The sequence below is a fragment of the Hoplias malabaricus genome, chromosome 18 (genome assembly GCF_029633855.1).
Source record: "Hoplias malabaricus isolate fHopMal1 chromosome 18, fHopMal1.hap1, whole genome shotgun sequence".
Taxonomy (NCBI): domain Eukaryota; kingdom Metazoa; phylum Chordata; class Actinopteri; order Characiformes; family Erythrinidae; genus Hoplias; species Hoplias malabaricus.
This window is the reverse complement of record NC_089817.1, coordinates 33657679-33662965: the sequence shown is the minus strand read 5'-3', so window position 1 is coordinate 33662965 and position 5287 is coordinate 33657679.

Genomic DNA, 5287 nt, shown 5'->3' with positions numbered 1-5287 from the left:
GACGCTCGAGCAAAGGCATCAAATCTAATCCGTTTTTCCTTCATGGCAAAGAGATTCAGTCACGGACGGTTTGGTGTGTGAGGGCTGCTTCTTTAGCCTTGCACTGGAGGCTAATAAAAGTAATGGAAGGTTACTAAAAATCAGGTTAGCATCATGCTAACTCTGTTAGCTTCAAACTGCCTTAAACCAAGCTTTGAAGCACTTTCTTAAGCACTTTCTACTGTAAAATGAATAATACAAAACCACCACGTCTGGTCTAAGCTTGATTTCTTAGACATTCCTAGACTTTTTACAATGTGTACTAAATATAATTCACCATTTCAGAGTGTGTATCTGCACATTTGATGTCATTCATTTGTGAAATAAACCTTAATGCTAATGCTAATAGGGCGGCACGCAGGCGCAGCAGGTAGGCGTCGCAGTCACACAGTTCCAGGGATACAAAAGTGTCCATCGGTGTTTGTGTGTGAGTGTGTGTCACCCTGTGAAGAACTGGCGCCCCCTCCAGTGTTTGTTCCCACCTTGCACCCAATGAACTGGTTAAGTGGTTACAGACAATTAATGAATGAATGAATGAATAATGCTAATGCTAACGCTAACCCCAGTCCTGAAGACCCAACCCTAATTCTAATCCTGCCATTAGCCCCTAACACAACTCTACACTACTCTAACACTCTAACACACAACTCTAACACTAACTCCGACTCTATGCTGGGAAACTCTGCCTCTTCTGATCTTGTTGTTTTCAACCCCATTTAACAAATTCTATCCTCAACCAACGATGGCACCTCAGGTCTTGGAACCAACCTGTTTACCCTTCAAAAACATCCATCTCCACCCCAGTGTAGCCCAACAGAATTCAAGAAATGTAATTCAAAAAGAGCCTGATTTGGTCACGACTGCCGTGGCTGAATAACTGCATTTGGAAATTGATCCAGAAACAAAAGAAACCAAGGACAGAGCCTGTGAAGGCGTGTGTCTGGATTTCGAAATATTCACAGGGGACTTTTATTTTAGGAGCAGCACAAACACCAACTGCACCAGGCACCAGGCTCATGGTTTCTTTTTTTTTTGTTTAATGAATGGAAGAATCGTCCATGAAACTGAATCCGGCCTGTGTCCACCCTCTTTGCAGCCTTTACAAACGTCTTGTCCTCATCACTCAGGATCACACCTCGATGAATAAACTCATGTAAATTCACTGCGACAAATCACAGGCACATCATCATCTCTGAGAGCTGAGCAGAGACTTTGACAGCACACTCACACTTAGGCTCTGACACCAACACTATGATTTTGTCCTCCCTGTCCTTTTCATACCTATACTTTCAGGGTACGTTCAGGTTCAATCAATCAAACGGGACAAGAAGAAGAAAACGTAGCTAATGCCATTAACAATGTGCAGGGTTTTTAGGGAATACTAGGTAGAGGTTTGATGAACTACACCCAGGTTAAAAATGAAATTTGTCAAGCTACAGGTGGGTACCAATGCAATTTGGTCAGGGAGAAGTCAGGTTCAGGGCTTTGTCCAGTTACCATCAGGGTTCGTATAGAACTTTGTTGAGATATCACTGAGTTAAGTTAGAATTTTGATTTGATCAAGCCCCCTGTATCATCTTCCATCCCCACCTCCCATCAAAAGCTCTACTTTGGTTTCTTTTCTTCCCCTTTCCTTTTTCAATCGCCCAAGCTATAATAAAACCTGAAATGACCTGGACAGCAGGAGACCAGCTGCTGCTCACAGGCCGTCAAAAGACTCGCTCAAATGTCTCCGATAATAATTCCTGATACACACCAAAAAAGAAAAAAAAAAAAAAAAAGAGTGCAATCATAGGAAATTATAGGAACGACTGAGAGTGTTCCAGGGATGGAGTAGGGTTGTCCAATCAAGGGCAAGTGTGTGGGACGGCAGCATTTCATACCCACTGAGCGAGAGCACACCTAATTCCACTTGTTTAATCACTTCTCAGTCAAATATAGTCATCAAATAACTGATGAAATGTACCAGGAATGAAAACCCGGGGCTGTGCTGGGCCTTTGCAGATAGGACAAGATCCAACACATACAGTCGTCCCTAGCGACAGCCTTCTTCTTAACCACTCACATCAAATACCGTGGTGCCACGGTCGTGTCAGGTTACCTAAACGTGATAAACATCACTCTGTGGATTCTGGGGTTGGCTTCAGAAACTGGCAAAGGTGGTGCAACCGTGATGCCCCCAAAGGTCCTAGGGTCCAGGGTTTGGTCCGAGCCTCAGATCACAGTACTTGTGGATGTTGGTGTGCTCTCCTCATGTAAAGCCACCTTGTCACTTGGAAATGTGCTGGGAATTGTGCTCCCGGTGCCCAGTCCCAAGCCCAAGTGAAAAGGTGGTGAGGGGGTTGTTGTGTTAGGAATGGCATCCAGCAGTAAACCCATGCAACGTTGACAGTGCACTGCTGAGGTCCACTGGGGCGACCCCTCACGGGAGCAGGGAAGTGGAAAGCTTGGGTTCAGACAGAATATTGCTGGCTACAGTGAAAGTGGGACAAAAGTTTGTCAGGCTACATGTGAGTTCAGACTGTTCTTATGAACTAGAGTAGCGGCGGGATGAAATTTGGTCAGACTGCTTATGGGTTTGGATAGAATTAGGTCAAGGTACATCAGAGGGTAGAGGATGTTTTTTTGGCTACATCTATTAGACAGTTTTTTTTTTTTTTGTCTGACTACTTTTAGATTCGGACTGTGGGTGAATAAGACGAGCAGTTGCCAAGCTGAAGATGTGAAGATATAGATCCCTTCCAACAGCCTCTAAACCTCACTCTGAGATACAGTATTCATATCTGATCAATTCAGGATGATTGTGTGTGCATTTCCCGGTCGATGGCAAGGCAATGCATGGGGTCCATTTGATGGGTCATTCTGATCGGCGTTGTATGGAATGCCCATTTGGACTGGAGCACACAGGGGCCTGGGAGCTTTTATGACGACACATTAGCAGCTCGGAGAGCAATTATGAGCTGGAGGTTCCAGCTCCAGTTCATTCATTATACATCCTCACAACTGCTTCAGTTTCCCTCACTGCTCTGTTTCTCCGGCGGGATCCCGCTGAGACCATTCCCAACCGAGAGAGAGAGAGAGAGAGAGAGAGAGAGAGAGAGAGAGCCACGGGATCCGCCTGCTATTAACAGAATTAACTCCTGCCAGGAGCTACGCCATGGGAGAACACACCAATTCCATTATCTCAGCTGGACCGGACCAGGGGCCACTCCTCCTCCTCCTCCTCCTCATGCTCCTGCCTTCGTCCCTTCTTCCCTCAGAAGTACAGCCCTCCCGCAGCCAGACCGCTCCTCCACCCGCTTTGACTCTCCAGTGCTTTCCCTAGCATGCCACATCCGAGGCATTTGCACTTGAAATATTCATCCCCCGCTAAGTCCCTCAGTCACTCTCTCTCCAGCTGACTCACACACTCCCAATCTCGCACGACCACATTTGAATCGTCTCTGAAGAATGCACTTTTTATGTCTCCGTCCTTTTTTTTTAGGCCCCGGTTTTCGAGCATGTGACCACTCCTCCACTCGCTCCTACTTACAGAACTCTTTCACAACTTCTTTAATTCAGTCATCTTATTAATTCAGTAGTCAGTTTCGGAGGTGCTCTTTATGAGCTTACCCCCCCCCACCACCGCTTCTAACCCCTCCACCAACTTGCTGCCAGTAGCAGCACTTCCACTGTTCTGAGAAGGCTTTACAGCAGATGCTTGAATAAGCGCTATGAGGATTTGATGGCATTCAACCACCTGCACATTGGTGAAGTAAGATAATGATGTTTGGTGATGAGATCTGGATCACAAACACCACTCCAACTCATCCCAGAGCTTCTTAGATGAGCCCCTATTCTCCAGAGACCCCCATCCTACTTCTACACAGCCCAGTGTTGTTGTTGCTCTTTTTGGCTGGCCCCACCACTGCGGATCACCCACCACCAACCTGGCTGATGATCAACACACCAGACTTGGCATGGGTTTTATGCCAGATGCCCTTCCTGACGTAACCCTCCCATTCCACCCGGGCTTGGGAGCGGCACCAGGAGCACGCTAACATAGGGGCTGGGTACACTCTCCAAAAACATTATCACTGCTTTGCTGCCGCTCACTGTCTCTACGGTGGGGCCTTTAAGGATACGTCAAAGTCCCTTTAACTTGGGAACATAATTGGACCGTATTTTATTTGAACTGTGGATTTTGGAGTTGAATTGGATTCATTAATTGTACTTCAGCTCCGGGATGTTGTTTTGTTTTTGGTTTAAAATTGTTCTCTTGGGAAAGTGGTACGATATTTACATTTCTTTCTGGAGAAGACAATGGAATGGACCTTTGAAGTATACGACTGGAGTTTAAGACCCTTGCTGTACCTCGGAAGGGGAATTTACATCGGCTTCACCTAGAGCCAACAACACTCTACTTATACAGACAGTGCAATGGATGCTGGGGCTACACATCTAACCAGCATTCTACCACTTCTTTTACAGCCATTTAATGCTAAACACGGGGTATAGTGATCTCAGACTTATAAGATGTGGATCTAAAGCATACAGTTTGGTCTCCTTTTTCCTGTTCTATGCAGCTGATCCAAACTATGCCCCAACTGTATCTTTTTATCTTTATTTTTAAATACTGTGTGCTGTAAATATAGTAGAATTTAAATAATAATAAAAGTAGACATGTGCTAATCATCACTAGGCTGGAATAATACAGATAATTGTACGAAATGATGTTATACACACACTCACACACTCGTCTGTTCATTCCATTTCCTTCCATAAAGCGCTGAATTAAACACTTCAGGCACCTTCACAAAGACCCAGCTCCTTTAACAACAACACCCCCCCCCCACCCCCCCACTCCAACGCACACACGCTTTCACTACAATGTTCCCCGGTTCCCATTGATTGCGGTTGAATTCGTACAATGCAAATCTGGTTACTGATTGTGAATGGGGACTCTTATTGTGGCGTGTGGCTAATAGCATGTGAAGATGGATCAGAGAGGCCGCGATGATTGCTGTCACTGCCACAATTGGGTTGTTAATGCGGCGCTACTTTTCCCATTGGGCTTTTGTGTTTCCTGCTGAGTCCCCAGAGACTCGATAAGAGTGCTTATTTTCCTATGACCAGATTTGCATAGTCCATCACGGTCAAAGGCTTTCAGGCCTTTCATGGCCAGTCCATTTTTGTTAGACCGTATAACCAGTGTTTATGCTTTAAAATACAACCATTACAGGATTCCAGAGCTTTCCTGGTGTGATCT